Below are 19667 nucleotides of genomic sequence, written 5' to 3' on the forward strand. Positions count from 1 at the left end.
GTCATGGTGGTATGGAACTAGAAATCAATTCGGATGCCATCAGGTCTACCCCTGGTACATCTCCACCCTGCCTCGGTGGTAGAACTGGGAGGGACCAGTATGGTGCCTGCGTCGGTAAGGGGCAGACTAAGTTTGACCAGGGAAGGGGAGCTTCGGTGGAGAGTCTGTCTACAACCCCATCTAGAGCAGGGAAGGATGCCTCCGACGGAAGGAAGCAAAGGTGCTGGTCTCTGTTTTTTTCTCTTTAACAGATGGGAGCTACTCAAAGTTCCAGACTCACACCCTTGGATTTTGTCCTGAAAAACTGGGATATGTTTGACCCCCAGAATTTAAAAAGGACATGCCTGATCTTCTTCTGAGATACTCAATGGCCACGGTATCCTTTGGAAGACGGGGAACGCTGGCCTGTTAAAGGGTCTCTCAATTATGATACTGTTTTACAACTAGATTGGTTCTGTAGAAAACAGGAAAAATGGGTAGAAGTGCCATATGTGTTGCTCTTTATCTGTCTGTGAGACATACCAGATTTATGTTCTAGGGATGCAGATTTGGGTGTGAAACCTTCAGCTGCCTCCTGTTCTCTTACTTTGCCTCTGTATCCAGGGCTCCCTCCCAACTGAACAGGCTGAGAGTCAGGGCACCCTTCCAGGAGGAGCTGCCTCAGTCTCAGTAGGATTTCCAACAGTCCCAATTGTGGTCGAGACTATTTAGAGGATCCAAAAAGTACATAGAAGGCTTTACGGGACTAATTTTACTTTATGAGCTTTCTTGGAGAGATGCAATGTATGTCTTGGGACAGACACTGACTTCTGACTTGAGAATTCAAGTTTTGGGGAAATCTACTGCTTTTGGAGATGAATGGCTTGAGGAAACACGAAATAATCCTGCTTCCTACTGGGAGCCAAGTGGTTCCAATACTTTGCTGGATGTATTCTTGAAGGAAGCAAGCTTAAGCAAGCTCATGCTGAGACTTTAATGCCACGTTGGCTTACATAGAACAGTGAGAGAAGGAAATTCCTGGTAAATTCCTAGGGAGACTACAGAAGGCCCTCCACACGTTTACTGATGTTGATTCTGAAAGTGCAGAGAAGGAATAATCTTAAAAGATAGATCTCTCACTCGGCTCCAGATATTTGCCATAAGTTATGAAAACAGGCGTTTGGACCAAGTCAGTCTTTAAAAAACTGCTACAGCTAGCTCAGATGGTATATTACAGTAGAGAATATGAGGGGGGTGGGGGGGGGGGAATAGCCATAGAAAAGAACCAAAGAAAAGGCCCAGGGTCTAGTGACGGCTGTGAAAACTGCTACGAATCAGCATGAAGAGAAAAATGCCCAGAGGAACCCTGATGAAAAGGGATGGGCTTGCTATCACTGTGGAAAGGAGTGGCATCTCAAGCGAAGTTGCCCTCAGGCGTCTAAGCCGCACCCGGCTCCCCATCAAGTCTGCAAGGGACCACAGTGGAGGAGACACCGCCCCCAGAGGCACAGGCCCCAGGGTCGGGCTCTCAGGACAATCAGGACTGAAGGGGTCTGAGGGTCCCCACTCAAGCTTCCGACCTAATTACACCTGAGGAGTCCCGGGTATTAATAACTGTGGGGGCCAATCTGTTGATTTCCTTTTGGACACCGGGGCAACTTCCTCTGTGCTTACTGAAGCCCTCGGTCCACTTCCTCCCAGCCCACTACTGTAATGGAAGGATGAGCCAAACACTATTATTTCAATCACCCTTTAAGCTGCAGCTGGGGCTCTGTGCTGTTTTCTCATGAGTTTCTGATCGTGCCGGGGTTTCCCTCACCCCTTCTGGGGAGGGATATACCCAACAAGGCCCAGACCTCTGTTTTCATGAATATGGAGCCTGCTCTTTCTCTCCCATTAATTGAACAAAATGTAAATCCTAGAATATGGGCTGATGGAAAGACAGTGGGTCAAGCACAAAATGCTGTTCCTGTTGTTATCAAGCTCAAAGACCCTCACCTATTTCCACATCAAAGCAGTACCCAATAAGTCCTAGGTTAAAGAAGGGTTAAAACCCATAATTGAAAATTTAAAGGAGCAGGGGCTATTAAATCCCTGTAATAGTCCATGCAACACTCCTATTTTGGGTGTGAAAAAGTCAAATGATAAACAGAGACTAGTTCAAGATTTACAAATAATAAATGAGGCTGTGGTTCCTTTTACTCATATGCCAAAAACAAATGGATTTTCTTGCTTACAGGTCTGGGTAGACACTTTTACTGGATGGATTGAGGTCTTTCCCTGCCATACTGAACAGGCTAAGGAAGTTATAAAAATTTTAATACATGACATTATTCCCAGGTTTGGGCTGCCATGGAATCTCCAGAGTGACAATGGCTCCACCTTTAAAGCTGCTGTAACTCAAGGGGTTTCAAAAGCTCTAGGAATAGAATATCACGTACCCTGATCCTGGAAACCCCAATCTTCAGGAAAGGTAGAAAAGGCTAATGACATTATTAAGAGATATTTGCATAAATTAACTTAAGAGATGTGGGACAAGTGACTAAAAGTTCTACCCATAGCTTTAATGAGGGTTCAGACTGCCCCTAAAAAGGAAGGACTGTCCCCCTTTGAATGTGTCTATGGAAGACGCTTTTTATGCACAGTTATAGGTCCTGAGGCCTTATAATTAACTAACTATGTGACTCAGCTTTCAGCCTTTCAAGAGACATTACGGAAACTCTGGGGCATGACTCCTGACCCAGCCTCTGAGTCAAGCAAGCCGCTTTGAGCCAGGCAACGAGGTCCTGGTAAAGACTTGAGGGTCTGGAGGCCAATCTCTCAAGCCCTTCTGGGAAGGCTCTTATCAGGTTATTCTTTCTTCTCCCAAAGCTGTCAAGGTGCCAGGAATTGATTCCTGGGTGCACCACACTTGAGTTAAAAAGTGGCACCCTGACCAAAACTAAACAACGTCATTTTTTGCCTTTATCCTCTGTTTTCACTTTTTACTTTTCAGATGGGCCTGATAATCTATGTGAGCCTGCTTCTGTTGGCTCCAAAAGTCCTGAGTCTGCCGTTTGACCCTCAAGACAATGCCTTCCTGTCCTGGGCTCATTCCTACACTGCATTCCACAATCTGTCTAACTGCTGGATCTGCACAGCACTCCCCTCTTCATCAGCTGAAGGCTTCCCATGGAGGGTTTCTCCATTTCAAGGAAAAGACTTTCCTCAACTCTATAAATATCTCCACCAATAACAATCACGTGTGATGCCTCTCTTTTAATCATGATATCTAGCAATCCTAAATTGGATTGGTGCAAAACTTTGTATTTTAACTATGGACAAAATGTGACTTTTAATCTTGCTTATACATTGTCTTGGTTTAATGACTATTTTGCCTTACATCTGTAACTGTGTACTGGATTTGTTTCAAACTGTTTCAAAGCTTTTAAGTCACAAATGAATGTCCAGACTCCTACAAATGCCACAGCCTCCTCCAGCTAATACGCAGGGCCCCTGCATCAGAGACCCTCAGTATGAGGGTTAGGAGAATATGCTGCCTCAACAGTTTAGGGACAGTGCCCCATCACAGCAGGAAGTAGATATGGAATGAAAACAATGCCCCTTTCCCTTGGCAACATAATTCTGCTAAAAGAAAAGAGGGGGATGAGAGAGTCAATTCCTAGGCAGGTTGATAAACAGTTTGGGGTCTCCAAGGAGAGAGGGGCCTGGTGTTCTCGAGGAGGAGATAGGAGTCTGGAACTCTCAAGAAGGAGGAAAGGAAAAACTTTTTTTCCCTCTACATTCCTTAGTATTAGTCACATGAAACATTTTTTTCTTTAAGCCCAGGACTGATGATTACACAACAAACAACTCAGTTTAAACTCTCTACTAGGGGTTATATAACAACAATGTATCCTGGCAGTTTCTCTTTCCTGAAAACCTTCTGACTAATCCTGATATCTTAAAAGGTATATTATGGGAGTGGGTCTAGTAGGATCTTTCTATTGTTACGTTCTAATCTGTTATCCTAAAATGTAAATTGTGTGAGTGGGTCTGGTAAAATTTTCACAAACTTGAGACATTCTTTTAATTTATTGTAATAATTCATTAAAAGTATATAACTCCCTTGCTAACACTAGTGAGGGGGCTATTCCTCCATCCCCCTTCTGATGTGTATGTCAGGAGATTCCTCTGTCCCTTTTCACTTTAATAAAACTCTGCTACACAAAAGCTCTTGAGTGATCAAGCCTGGTCCCTGGTCCTGAAGTTAAATCTTTGAAGATCACAAATCCAACACCATTCACTAAGCTATCACTCTCACATCTGTACATGACTACTGAAAAACCATAGGTTTGACTAGACAGACATTTATTGGCAAAGTAATGTCTCTGCTTTGTAATATGCTATCTAGGTTGGTCATAGCTTTTCATCCAAGGAGCAACCGTCTTTTAATTTCATGGCTGCAGCCACAAAAAAAAAAAAAAAAAAGAAAGAAAGAAAGAAAGAAAGAAAGAAAAAGAAAACTACAGGTCAATATCACTAATGAACATAGATGCAAAAATCCTTTACAAAATTCTAGCAAACAGAATCCAACAACATACTAAAAAGATCATACATCATGACCAACTGGGCTTTATCCAAAGAATGCAAGGATTCTTTAATATCCACAAATTAATCAATGTAATACACCACATTAACAAATTGAAAGATAAAACCATATGGTTATCTCAATAGATGCAGAAAAAGCCTTTGACAAAATTCAGTATCCATTTATGATAAAAACTCTCCAGAAAGCAGGAATAGAAGGAACATACCTCAACATAATAAAACCTATATATGACAAACCCACAGCAAACATTATCCTCAGTGGTGAAAAACTGAAACCATTTCCCCTAAAATCAGGAACAAGAAAAGGGTGCCCACTCTCACCACTACTATTCAACATAGTTTTGGAAGTTTTGGCCACAGCAATCAGAGCAGAAAAAGAAATAAAAGGAATCCAGATAGAAAAAGAAGAAGTGAAACTCTCGCTGTTTGCAGATGACATGATCCTCTACATAGAAAACCCTAAAGACTCTACCAGAAAATTACTAGAGTTAATCAATGAATATAGTAAATTTGCAGGATATAAAATTAACACACAGAAATCCCTTGCATTCCTGCACACTAACAATGAGAAAACAGAAAGAGAAATTAAGGAAACAATACCATTCACCATTGCAACAAAAAGAATAAAATACTTAGGAGTATATCTACCTAAAGAAACAAAAGACTTATATGTAGAAAACTATAAAACACTGATGAAAGAAATCAAAGAGGACACAAATAGATGGAGAAATATACCGTGTTCATGGATTGGAAGAATCAATATAGTGAAAATGAGTATACTACCCAAAGCAATCTATACATTCAATGCAATCCCTATCAAGCTACCAACAGTATTCTTCACAGAGCTAGAACAAATAATTCCACAATTTGTATGGAAATACAAAAAACCTCAAAGAGCCAAAGCAATCTTGAGAAAGAAGAATGGATCTGGAGGAATCAACCTGCCTGACTTCAGACTCTACTACAAAGCCACAGTCATCAAGACAGTATGGTACTGGCACAAAGACAGTAATATAGATCAATGAAACAAAATAGAAAGCCCAGAGATAAATCCACGTACCTACGGGCACCTTATCATCGACAAAGGAGGCAAGAATATACAATGGACAAAAGACAAACTCTTTAACAAGTGGTGCTGGGAAAACTGGTCAATCACTTTTAAAAGAATGAAATTAGAACACTTTCTAACATCATACACAAAAATAAACTCAAAATGGACTAAAGATCTAAATGTAAGACCAGAAACTATAAAACTCCTAGAGGAGAACATAGGCAAAACACTCTCCGACATAAATCACAGCAAGATCTTCTATGACCCACCTCCCAGAATATTGGAAATAAAAGCAAAAATAAACAAATGGGACCTAATGAAACTTAAAATCCTTTGCACAACAAAAGAAACTATAAGTAAGGTGCAAAGACAGCCTTCAGAATGGGAGGAACTAATAGCAAATGAAGCAACAGACAAAACATTAATCTCAAAAATATACAAGCAACTCCTGAAACTCAATTCCAGAAAAATAAATGACCCAATCAAAAAATGGGCCAAATATCTAAACAGACATTTCTCCAAAGAAGACATACAGATGGCTAACAAACACATGAAAAGATGCTCCACATCACTCATTATCAGAGAAATGCAAATCAAAACCTCAGTGAGGTACCTTTACACACCAGTCAGAATGGCTGCTATCCAAAAGTCTATAAGCAATAAATGCTGGAGAGGGTGTGGAGAAAAGGGAACCCCCTTACACTGTTGGTGGGAATGCAAACTAGTACAGCCACTATGGGGAACAGTGTGGAGATTCCTTAAAAAACTGGAAATAGAACTGCCATATGACCCAGTAATCCCACTTCTGGGCATACACACAGAGGAAACCAGATCTGAAAGAGACACATGTACTCCAGTGTTCATCGCAGCACTGTTTATAATAGCCAGGACATGGAAGCAACCTAGATGCCCATCAGTAGATGAATGGATAAGTAAGCTATGGTACATACACACTATGGAATATTACTCAGCCTTTAAAAAAAATTCATTTGAATCAGTTCTAATGAGATGGATGAAACTGGAGCCCATTATACAGAGTGAAGTAAGCCAGAAAGATAAACACCAATACAGTATACTAACGCATGTATATGGAATTTAGAAAGATGGTAACAATAACCCTATATACAAAACAGAAAAAGAGACACAGATGTACAGAACAGACTTTTAGACTCTGTGGGAGAACGCGAGGGTGGGATGTTCTGAGAGAATAGCATTGAAAGAAGTATACTGTCAAGGGTTAAACAGATCACCAGCCCAGGTTGGGTGCATGAGACAAGTGCTCAGGGCTGGTGCACTGGGAAGACCCAGAGGGATCGGATGGGGAGGGAGATGGGAGGGGGGACCGGGATGGGGAACACATGTAAATCCATGACTGATTCATATCAATGTATGGCAAAAACCACTACAATATTGTAAAGTAATTAGCCTCCAACTAACAAAAATAAATGAAAAAAAAAATTTTTTTTAATTCATGTCTGCAGTCATCATCAGCAGTGATTGTCATTGGTTCCACTGTTTCCTATCTATTTGCCATGAAGTGATGGGACCAGATGCTATGATCTTTGTTTTATGAATGTTGAGTTTTAAGGCAGCATTTTCACTCTTTTCTTTCACTTTCATCAAGAGACTCTTTAGTTCCTCTTTGCTTTCTGCCATAAGGGTGGTGTCACCTGCATATCTGAGGTTTTTGGTATTATTCCCTGATATCTTGGCTCCAACTTGTGCTTCACCCAGCCTGGTGTTTCGCATGATGTACTCTGTGTATAAGTTAAATAAGCAAGGTGACAATATACAGGTTTTATGTACTGCTTTCCCAACTTGGAACCAGTCCATTGTTCCATGTCCAGTTTTAACTGTTGCTTTGTGTGTGTGTGTGTGAATGGAAGTCAAGTGTATTTGAACAAAAGCTCCAACAAGCAAATTTGTCTCAGCAGAAGGCAGAGATCTGTGCTGACTTCAGTACAGACACTGATACAGTATAGCTAGTATTGGCTACTTTGCACCTAGTAGCAGGTCACCCTTTCCATGGCTTAGCACATTTACAGAAACCTATTCACCATGGAAGGACTTCACAGATGACCCTGAGTGTGTGGCTCGGTCATTCACATCCCCAGCACTACTTCCACAGTCCCAGCTGGAATCACTGTCAGCCAGACTCCACTGCCTAGAGAATGGCTCCAGCATCACTGCATCCCAGGGGCAGCTGGCTTCTCCATCATTGCCATGCCCATGGTCGCTCCTCCCTGCAGTAGGAGGAGCTCAGCCTCAGGATCCGCTCATCTCAACCAAAACCCTGGGAGCTGTGCCTTCCCAACACAAGCACCACTTCAAAGTGCCATTTTCTAAACACAGAGATTCCTCTAGTTAAGCCTATAAGCTAAGAGTAATCAAGGAGAAATATGCCTAAAGCTTGATCTGGTTAGTGTATATGAAATAAAGCACACTTTATAAATCGAGTCCTTACAAAGGAAAGGGTTATATCCTGGCCAAGTCAGGGTAAACCTACCTGGAGAGACTGTCCCATTTCTGCAGAGGTGGGCAGAGTACTTGGGACATGAAGCCTGTACGTGCTCTTGGTGCAAGCCTGGGAAGCTGGAAGGACCCAGCCAGTGCTGGCAGGTGCAGCAGCAGAAACTTGTCTGCCAACACCAGCCTGGCCCTTCTGCCCTGACCTCACAGTGCAGCTTCCTTCCTCAGTGAGGAAGGAAGAAAAAGCAAGCTGCACTGTGAGCATTTATTTCCTCTCCCTGGTCTCAGGCCCAGGATTGCAAGGGAGGCAGGAGTTTGAGTTTAACTTATAAAACTAACCTTTCCCTTTTGCCCCCCCCTTTTTATGTTGCTGTTGTTTTGCTTTTTTTGTTTGTTTGTTTGTTTGTTTTTTGAAGAATCAGGAGTGCTTTCTCAGTTGCTTTTTCAAAGCCTTCTTGCTTTCTTGTTACAAGATCCATAAAGCCCAGAATATAGAGGAGTTCAAGTCGAGATTTGCCACTAAGCTGTAAAAGGTCCTGGGGTAAGGCACAGAGCCACAAAGCGTCCATGTAGGACGATGAAAGAAGGCTTGCCAGTTGCTGTTTTACACGCTCTTTGCAGTCATTCCACTGCATAATACCAACCTGTGCCTTCTTCAGCAGGTCAGGCATAGGAATACAGCTGTCTGGCATGAGCCTCTCCAGCTTGAAGGTAGTGATGACCAAGGCCAGCGTGGAACCCTTGAGCTGCAGCAGCTGATGGCCCACCACACACAGCTGCAGCTGACTGGTCAGAGATCCTATATAGAGGGGAGGATCCCTCTGAGGCCTCAGCTCCTTCATGTGGGGCCAGTGCAGGACCACCGGGGTGTGCAATATGGACAGAAAGTCCAGCGGCATCCTGATGTGAAGGTCCCCATGCAGTTTGTCTGAAACAGCCAGCTCCATCCTGAGCAGCTCATTCAGGGACCAGCCAGAGCCATTGTGCTTTATGAAGTCTTTTATGTGTGGAATCAACTCCTTTCTTCATTAACTTCTGCGGCAAGTCTCAAGGAAGAAATTGTGACAATGGAGTAAATGTTTGTTTATCTTTACTGAAACCACGAGGCGGCTGAAGACAGTGAGAGCCTGGTGAAAAGTGATACACCCACCACATTAACAGATTGAAAGATAAAAGCTACATGATTATCTCAATAGATGCAGAGAAAGTCTTTGACAAAATTCAACATCCATTTGTGATTAAAAGAAAAAAAAAAAGAAAAACCCTTCAGAAAGCAGGCATAGAAGGAACATACCTCAACATGGTAAAAGCCATATATGATAAACCCATACCGAATATTATCCTCAATGGTGAAAAATTGAAAGCATTTCCCCTAAAGTCAGGAACAAGACAAGGGTGCCCACTCTCACCACTACTATCCAACATAATTTTGGAAGTTTTAGCCACCGCAATCAGAGAAGAAAAAGAAATAAACGGAATCCAGATTATAAAAGAAGAAGGAAAACTCTTACTGTCTACAGATGACATGATTCTCTACATAGGAAATCCCAAAGACACGACAAGAAAATTACTAGAGCTAATCAATGAATATAATAAAGTGACAGAATATAGAAGTAGCACACAGAAATCCCTTGTATTCCTATACACTAACAATCAGAAAACAGAAAGAGAAATTAAGGAAACAATTCCATTCACCATTGCAATGAAAAGAATAAAATATTTAGGAATAAATCTATCTAAGGACACAAAAGACCTATACATAGAAAACTATAAAACACTGATGAGAGAAATCAAAGAGGACACAAATAGATGGAGAAACATACCATATTCATGGATCAGAAGAATCAATATAGTGAAAATGAGTACACTACCCAAAGCAATCTATAGATTCAATGCAATCCATATTAGGCTACCAATGGTATTTTTCACAGAACTAGAACAAATAATTTCTCAATTTGTATGGAAATACAAAAAACCTCGAATAGCCAAAGCAATCTTGAGAAAGAAGAATGGAACTGGAGGAATCAACCTGCCTGACTTCAGACTCTACTACAAAGCCACAGTCATCAAGACAGTGTGGTACTGGCACAAAGACAGAAATATAGATCAATGGAACAGAATAGAAAGCCCAGAGATAAATCCACGAACCTATGGACACCTTATCTTTGACAAAGGAGTCAAGGATATACAATGGAAAAAAACAGCCTCTTTAACAAGTAGTGCTGGGAAAACTGGTCAACCACTTGTAAAACAATGAAACTAGAACACTTTCTAACATCATACACAAAAATAAACTCAAAATGGATTAAAGATCTAAACATAAGACCAGAAACTATAAAACTCCTAGAAGAAAACATAGGCAAAACACTCTCTGACATAAATCACAGCAGGATCCTCTATAACCCACCTCCCAGAGTAATGAAAATAAAAGCAAAAATAAGCAAATGGGACTTAATTAAACCTAAAAGCTTTTGCACAATGGAGGAAACTATAAGCAAGGTGCAAAGACAGCCTTCAGATTGGGAGAAAATAACAGCAAATGAAACAACGACAAAGAATTAACCTCAAAAATATACAAGCAACTCCTGCAGCTCAATTCCAGAAAAATAGACAACCCAATCAAAGAGTGGGCCAAAGAACTAAACAGACATTTCTCCAAAGAAAACATACAGATGGCTAACAAATACATGAAAAGATGCTCAACATCACTCACTATCAGAGAAATGTAAATCAAAATCACAACGAGGTACCATCTCACGCCAGTCAGAATGGTTGCCATCTAAAAGTTTACAAACAATAAATGCTAGAGAGGGTGTGGAGAAAAGGGAACACTCTTACACTGTTGGTGGGAATGAATCCCAGTACAGCCATTATGTAGAACAGTGTGGCGATTTCTTTAAAAACTGGAAATAGAACTACCATATGACCCAGCAATCCCATTGCTGGACATACACACCGAGGAAGCCAGAACTGAAAGAGACACATGTACCCCAATGTTCATCGCAGCACTGTTTATAACAGCCAGGACGTGGAAGCAACCTAGATGTCCATCAGCAAATGAATGGATAAGAAAGTTGTGTACATATGCACAATGGAATATTACTCAGCTACTAAAAAGAATTCATTTGAACCAGTTCTAATGAGGTGGATGAAACTGGAGCCTATTATACAGAGTGAGGTAAGTCAGAAAGAAAAACACCAATACAGTATACTAACACATATATATGGAATTTAGAAAGATGGTAATGATGACCCTATATGAGAGACAGCAAAAAAGATACAGATACAAAGAACAGGCCTTTGGACTCTGTGGGAGAAGGCGAGGGTAGGATGATTTGAGAGAATAGCACTGAAACATGTATATTATCTTAAGTGAAACAGATAGCCAGTCCAGGTTCAATGCATGAGACAAGGTGCTCAGGGTTGGTGCACTGGGATGACCCTCAGAGATGGGATGGGAAAGGAGGTGGGAGGGGGCTCAGGATCGGGGACACATGTTCACCCGTGACTGATTCATGTCAATGTATGGCGAAAACCACTACAATATTGTAAAATAATTAGCTTCCAATTAAAATAAATAATTTTTTAAAAATGGTCAGGGAGCAGTCAAAGATGCTCTCAAGGATGCCCTTAGTTCTCAGGAGCCACAGCACAACTTCCCTAAGGCAAAACAAACCCTGCCCACTGAAGTGGCTGCCCCCCGCAGATATGCCCTTCGGGGTCCGGCTCAGGTCAGCAGCAGCCGGGAAGGCCCCTGGTTTCCTGCATGAGCCGGTGGCAGGCGGGGGTGGGGGCCCCATAGGCGGCGAGAGTGCCTCCCTCCTGGAGCTGGTCCGCGGAGGGCAGGGAGCCCTGGGGAGACCTGCCCAGACCATGTACACAGACATGTCCCCAGTGGGGTGGACAGTGGGGGGCGTGTGCCCAGACCTCCCTCCGAACTGGCGCCTGAACCAGGGTCTCACCGCCAGGCCCAGTTCTGTGGCAGTGCCTCCCTCCAGAGACACGGCTGTGTCAGGGCCTGGCTGACTGGTGTTTCCTGACCTGAACACAGTTTTCTCAGGAGGCAGGTCAGCTGGCCTGCTATTCCCATCTCTTGAAGAATTTTCCACAGTTTGTTGTGATCCACACAGTCAAAGGCTATGGCATAGTCAATAAAGCAGAACTAGATGCTTTTCTGGAATTCTTTTGCTTTTTCTATGATCCAGTGGATGTTGTCAATTTGATCTCTGGCTCCTCTGCCTTTTCTAAATCCAGCTTGAACATCTGGAAGTTCACGTATTACTGAAGCCTGGCTTGGAGAATTTTGAACATTACTTTCCTAGTGTGTAGGATGAGTTCAATTGGGCGGTGGTTTGAACATTCTTTGGCATTGCCTTTCTTTGGGATTGCAATGAAAACAGCTTTTCCAGTCCTGTAGCCACTGCTAAGTTTTCCAAATTTGCTGTTTGTTGTTTACTTGTGATCAAAAGGAATTTGACTAAAGTATCATCAGTCTCCTGCTCATAGTGCACTTTATTTTCAGATCCAGTACCCAGAAAGAAGTAAGATCTCCTAAATTGTGACTATATATTCCTAAACTAGATTTGCACCCTTGAACTTCATAATCAGAGGGGGGAAAAGGTATATGTCCCATTCACTTTCTATCTGAAGAACTTAACGCAGTTCGTGGAGCACAGTAGACCCTTAAGAATTTTTTTTTTTTTTTTGAATGAATGGAATAGAATATATTCCCATTAAATTTACAGATACCTCCAAGGGAATAACTCTGTTTCAGATTTTGGAAAGTGAGATCTAAACATAGGCTAACCTCATAATTCAAGGAAAGACAAAGGAAGTCACTGGGCAAAAATCCTCTCCTGTTATCACCAGCACTGGCTCTACAAACCAACCTGAATCTGCACCTAACCTCTCTGACCTGCCTCCGGATTTTAAGGAAGATGAATCTTGGCTATTATAAAACTCAAACCTTCCATTTATCCTCTGGATCCCTCTCTAGCCCTACCTTTTCTGTGAAGTTTTCCACCCTTTAATGAATCTTTAATTTTACCCTCTTTGCATGACCATTCTCATCAGCATGGAAAGACTCCTTTATGTCATAACAAACACACACAGGTATTCACACACAGTAACTTGGCATCATAGCCTTTCCAGTTATTGATCCATTGATCAATCTTCTTGATGGAAAACCAATATACAGCTTTCTATCCTCTCTCTCTACTTGCATAAACCATTGCTGGGGAGCTTCCATCACCACTGCTCTTTGAAACTGCTCATCAAACATATCAGCAACATACGTTACCAAATTCAAAGAATGGTATTTTATCTTTTACATTTATTAACTCAGCTTCTTCTTAGTAGCAATTTACTTAGTTAACCAATCTCTTCTTCAGATTCTGTGACAAAATTTCACTGGTATTTTCCCACCATCTCTGGCAACCCTGAGAAATCTCCATTACTGATTCATCTCATTTGACACCTAAATTTTGAACTGCATTAGAACCAAGTCCAAGGACTCTTATCAGTCTATGAAGAAAAAGATCTAGTTTGTCTTGTTCAATCCCTACTTACAAAACCGGTCAAGAGGTGCTGGTAAAATGAATAAATTAGGGCCACCTCTGCAACACCTCTTCCTTTTATCTGTTGCCTTTGCCATTAGTTCCAGCTGAGTATAGATAGGTCTGTATGCACATGCTATATAAGAAAGCATTCCTAAGTGAACAGTGCAAAGAAATAGAGAAAAACAATAGAATGGGAAAGACTTGAGGTCTCTTCAAGAAAATTAGAGATACCAACAGAATATTTCATGCAAAGATGGCCACAATAAAGGACAGAAATGGAATGGACCTAACAGAAGAAGATATTAAGAAAAGATGGAAAGAACATGCAAAAGAAGTCTATTAAAAAGATCTTAATGACCCAGATAATCATTATGGTGTGATCACTCACTAGAGTCAGACATCCTGGAGTGCAAAATCAAGTGGGCCTTAGGAAATATCGCTACAAACAAAGCTAGTAGAGGTGATGAAATTCCAGCTGAGCTATCCTAAAAGATGATGCTGTAAAGTGCTGCACTCAATATGCTAGCAAATTTGGAAAGCTCAGCAGTACCCACAGGACTGGAAAAGGTCAGTTTTCATTCCAATCCCAATGAAAGCCAATACCCAAGAACAGTCAAGCTACCACATAATTGTACTCGTTTCACATGCTAGCAAGGCCATGCTCAGAATTCTCCAAGGCAATCTCCTGCAGAGGTACAAGCCGGCAGCGGACTACTGCAGGGACCGGGGCTCTGGGTTAGCAGACCTGGGTGTGGCATAAGCCCTCTTGGAGAAGCTCGCCATTAACCCCACTATAAGGCTGTCAGAACTTACACAGGACTGGGAAATAGACCCTTGGAGGGCATAAACAGAACCTTGTGCACCAGGACCCAGGGGAAAAGAGCAAGGACCCCACAAGAGACTGACCCAGACTTGCCTGTGAGTGTCCAGGAGTCTCCAGCAGTGGTGTGGGTTGCTGATGGCCTGCTGCAGGGCTGGTGGCACTGAATGTATCAGTAAATGCATGGGATCTTTCAAAAGAGGTCACCATTATCTTTATTACCTTCACAACAGTTTGGCCCAAGGTAAATAAAAGGGAGGGAACACAGCCCCACTCATCAACAGAAAATTGGATTAAAGATTTACTGAACACAGTCCATGTTCATTAGAACAAGACCCAGTTTCCCTGTCAGTCAGTATCTCCCATCAGGAAGCTTCAATAAGCATCTTATTCTTCTGCATCAGAGGGCAGACAGATTGAAAACCACAATCACAGAAAACTAACCAATCTAACCACATGGACCACAGCCTTATCTAACTCAATGAAACTATGAGCCATGCCATGTAGGGCCACCCAAGATGGACGGGTCATGGTGGAGAGTTCTAGTAAAATGTGGTCCCATGGAGAAGGGAATGGCAAACCACTTCAGTATTCTTGCCTTGAGAACCCCTTGAACTGTATGAAAAGGCAAAAAGATAAGACAATGAATGATCAACTTCCCAGATCAGTAGGTGCCTAACATGCTACTGGAGAAGAGTGGAGAGATAACTCCAGAAAGAATGAAGAGACAGAGCCAAAGAAAAAACCAACACCCAGTTGTGGGTGTGACTGGTGATAGAAGCAAGGTCCAATCCTGTAAAGAGCAACATTGCATATGAACCTGGAATGTTAGGTCCACGAGTCAAGGCAAATTGGAAGTGGTCAAACGGGAGATGGCAAAAGTGAATGTTGACATTTTAGGAATCAGTGAACTAAAATGGACTAGAAAGGGTGGATTTAACTTAGATGACCATTATATCTACTACCCTGGGCAAGAATCCCTTAGAAGAAATGGAGTAGCCCTCATAGTCAACAAAAGAGTCTAAAATGCGTACTTGGATCCAATCTCAAAAACAACAGGATGGTCTCTGTTAGTTTCCAAGACAAACAACTCGATATCACAGTAATCCAAGTCTCTGCCCCGACCTGTAATGCTCAAGAAGCTGAAGTTGAGTGGTCCTATGAAGACTGACAAGACCTTCTAGAACTAACACCCAAAACAGATGTCCTTTTCATTATAGGGGACTGGAATGCAAAAGTAGGAAGTCAACAAATATCTGGAGTAACAGGCAAATTTGGCCTTAGAGTAGAGAATGAAGCAGAGCAAAGGCTAACAGAGTTTTGCCAAGAGAACGTACTGGTCATAGCAAACACCCTCTTCCAACAACAGAAGAGAAGACTCTACACATGGATATCACCAGATTGTCAATACCATAATCAGATTGATTATATTCTTTGCAGCCAAAGACGGAGAACCGCTATACAGTCAGCAAAAACAAGACCAGAACCTGACTGTGGCTCAGGTCGTGAACTCCTTAAGATAAAATGAAGACTTAAATAGAAGAAAGTGGGGAAAACCACTAAGCCATTCAGAAATGACCTAAATCAAATCCCTTACTATTATACAGTAGAAGTGAGAAATAGATTTAAGGGACTAGATGTCAGACATAGTGCCTGATGAACTATGGATGGAGGTTCATGACATTGCACAGGAGACAGGGATCAAGACCATCCCCAAGAAAAAGAAATGCAAAAAAGCAAAATGGCTGTCTGAGGAGGCCTTACAAATAGCTGTGATGAGAGGAGAGGTGCAAGGCAAAGGAGAAAAGGAAAGATATACCCATTTGAATGCAGAATTCCAGAGAATAGCAAGGAGATAGAAGAAAGCCTTCCTCAGCTATCAATGCAGAGAAATAGAGGAAAACAATAGAATGGGAAAGACTAGAGATCTCTTCAAGAAAATTAGAGATACCAAGGGAACATCTCATGCAAAGATGGGCTCAATAAAGGACAGAAATGGTATGGACCTAACAGAAGCAGAAGATATTAAGAAGAGGTGGCAAGAATACACAAAAGAACTGTATAAAAAAGCATCTTCACGACCCAGATAATCACGATGGTGTGATCATTCACCTAGAGCTGGACATCCTGGAATGTGAAGTCAAATAGGAAGCATCACTACAAACAAAGCTAGTGGATGTAATGGAATTCCAGTTGAACTATTCCAAATTCTCAAAGATGATACTGTGAAAGTGCTGCACTCAATATGCCAGCAAATTTGGAAAACTCAGCAATGGTCACAGGACTGGGAAAGGTCAGTTTTCATTCCAATCCCAAAGAAAGGTAATACCAAAGAATGCTCAAACTACTGCTCAGTTGCACTCATCTCACACGCTAGTAAAATAATGCTCAAAATTCTCCAAGCCAGGCTTCAACAATACGTGAACCATGAACATCCAGATGCTCAAGCTGGATTTAGAAAATGCAGAGGAACCAGAGATCAAATTGTCGACATCTGCTGGATTATCAAAAAAACAAGAGAGTTCCAGAAAAACAACTATTTCTGCTTTGTTGACTATGCCAAACCCTTTGACTGTGTAGATCACCACAAACTGTGGAAAATTCTGAACAAGATGGGAATACCAGACCACCTGACCTTCTTCTTGAGAAATCTGTATGCAGGTCAGGAAATAACAGAACTGGACATGGAACGAGAGACTGGTTCCAAATCGGGAAAGGAGTATGTCAAGGTTGTAGTTTATCACCCTGCTTATTTAACTTATATGCAGATTACATCATGAGAAATATTGGACTGGATGAATCACAAGCTGGAATCAAGCTTGCCAGAGAAATATCAGTAACCTCAGATATGCAGATAACACCACCCTCATGGCAGAAAGCAAGGAACTAAAGAGCCTCTTGATGAAAGTGAAAGAGGAGGGTGAAAAAGTTGGCTTAAAGCTCAACATTCAGAAAACTAAAATCATGGCATCTGGTCCCATTACTTCATGGCAAATAGATGGGGAAACAGTGGAAACAGTTGCAGACTTTATTTTGTGGGGACTCCAAAATGACTGAAGATGGTGACTGCAGCCATGAAATTAAAATACACTTACTCCTTGGAAGGAAAGTTATGACCAAACTATACAGTGTATTAAAAGGCAGAGACATTACTTTGCCAACAAAGATCCATCTAGTCAAGGCTATGGTTTATCCAGTAGCCGTGTATGAATGTGAGAGTTGGATTATAAAGAAAGCTGAGCACTGAAAATTTGATGCTTTTGAACTGTGGTGTTGGAGAAGTCTCTTGAGAATCTCTTGGACTGCAAGGAGATTCAACCAGTCCAACTTGAAGGAGTTCAGTCCTGAGTGTTCATTGGAAGGGCTGATGTTGAAGCTGAAACTCCAGTACTTTGCTACCTGATGGGAAGAGACGACTCATTTGGAAAGACCCTGAGGCTGCGAATGATTGAAGGCACAAGGGGAAGGTGACAACAGAGGATAGATGGTTGTATGGCATCACCAACTCAATGAACATGAGTTTGGGTAAACTCTGGGAGTTGGTGACAGACATGGAAACCTGGCATGATACAGTCCATCGGGTCGCAAAGAGTTGGACAAGACTGACCGACAGAACTGAACTGAACTGAGGCTTCAACAGACATGAACTCAGAACTTCTAGATGTTCAAGCTGGATTTAGAAAAGGCAGAGGAACCAGAGATCAAACTGCCAATATCTGTTGAATCATACAGAAAGCAAGATATTTCCAGTAAAACATCTACTTCTGCTTCGTTGATTATGCCAAAGCCTTTGAGTGTGTGCATCACACCAAACTGTGGAAAGTTCTTAAAGAGATGGAAATATCAGAACACCTTACCTGTCACCTGAGAAACCTGTGTGGAAGTTGAGGAGCAACGGTTAGAACTGAACATGGAATAATGACCTGGTTTCAAATTGGGAAAGGAGTAAGTCAAGGCCGTGTATTGTCACCTTGCTTATTTAACTTATACGCAGAGTATATTCATTGGGAGGACTAATGCTGAAGCTGAAACTCCAATTCTTTTACCACCTGATGCAAAGAGCCAAGTCTTTGGAAAAGAGCCTGATGCTGGGAAAGATTGAGGGCAGGTTGAGACGGAATGTCACAGGATGAGATGTTTGGATGGCATCACCAACTCAGTGAACATGAGTTTGAGTAAACCGCAGGAGATGATGAAGGACAGGGAAGCCTGGTGTGGTGCAGTTCCATGGGGCTGCAAAGAGTCAGACAAGACTGAGCGACTGAATAACAACAACAAATGTAAGAAAGTGGCAGACATTCTAAATTACATTTCAAGGAACACTGACTTGGGGTAATGTGGAAGACAGTTTCCTGAGCTCTGACATCTGCATCACAATGGCTGGCATCAGCTCTGAGCAGGAGTCAACATCATCAAAGGTATCTGGAACTGGGGTTTAGAGTCATAAAAAGCCATGACAATTGAGGGACTCATTCCAGATGATCTTTGAGATCTCCTTGGGGAAATTCCTGAACTATTTGAAAGAATCTTTGAAATAGAGGCTAGAATGCCAACAATTTCCATGGTAGAAAATAAAAACGGGCAAATGACCCTGCTGAAATTGAAACCAGTCCTATGTTGTGGCTAGTGCAACCTGAGAAATGCAAATGATTTATGTGTTGTCTAGGTAGTTCATCACCTGAGGACATTTGACAGTTTCTGGCATATACCAAAGCACTGGCTTATTTGCTTTGCTCTACAATACTTCCAGCAGGCTGAAGTCTAGATACAATGGACTGTCACAAGGCAAGAGGCTTCTCTGTACAATTAATTGCCTATTATTTTATGGGAAGGCTATGGTTCCTGAAGATGCTAGGGGAAGCACACAGATTGAAATCGCCCACCCTGGCCAGGCACCATAGTAACCATTTGCATGAGTTGTTTTATGGCAGGAGATCCTGATAAGGAATACGGAACTAATGAGCCACCACCAGCCGGAAGAGTTCGGGAAAGATCGAGAGGAGACACTGCGTGTCAGTCCACTTCCCAGAATCCCTCTTGCTAGCATCCATCTTGGCTGAGCGATGCGTGCGCCACCAGGAAAGACTCTGAGTTAGAATGATTGGCCAAAGACCACCCGGAAACTAATCCCATCACCATAAAACCCAAGACTGCGAGCCACGCGGCAGAGCAGTTCTCCTGGGTTCCCTTACCCTCCTGC

General features: G+C 42.1%; 1 pseudogene; it reads right to left on the reverse strand.

The window, feature by feature from the left end:
- The window catches only part of LOC136158744 (cyclin-I2 pseudogene), a 32557-nt pseudogene extending 23335 nt beyond the window's left edge, over positions 1-9222 (reverse strand).
- Positions 9223-19667: the final 10445 nt, after the last annotated feature.

Source organism: Muntiacus reevesi, chromosome 1, assembly GCF_963930625.1.
Source record: "Muntiacus reevesi chromosome 1, mMunRee1.1, whole genome shotgun sequence".
NCBI classification, from domain to species: Eukaryota; Metazoa; Chordata; class Mammalia; order Artiodactyla; family Cervidae; genus Muntiacus; species Muntiacus reevesi.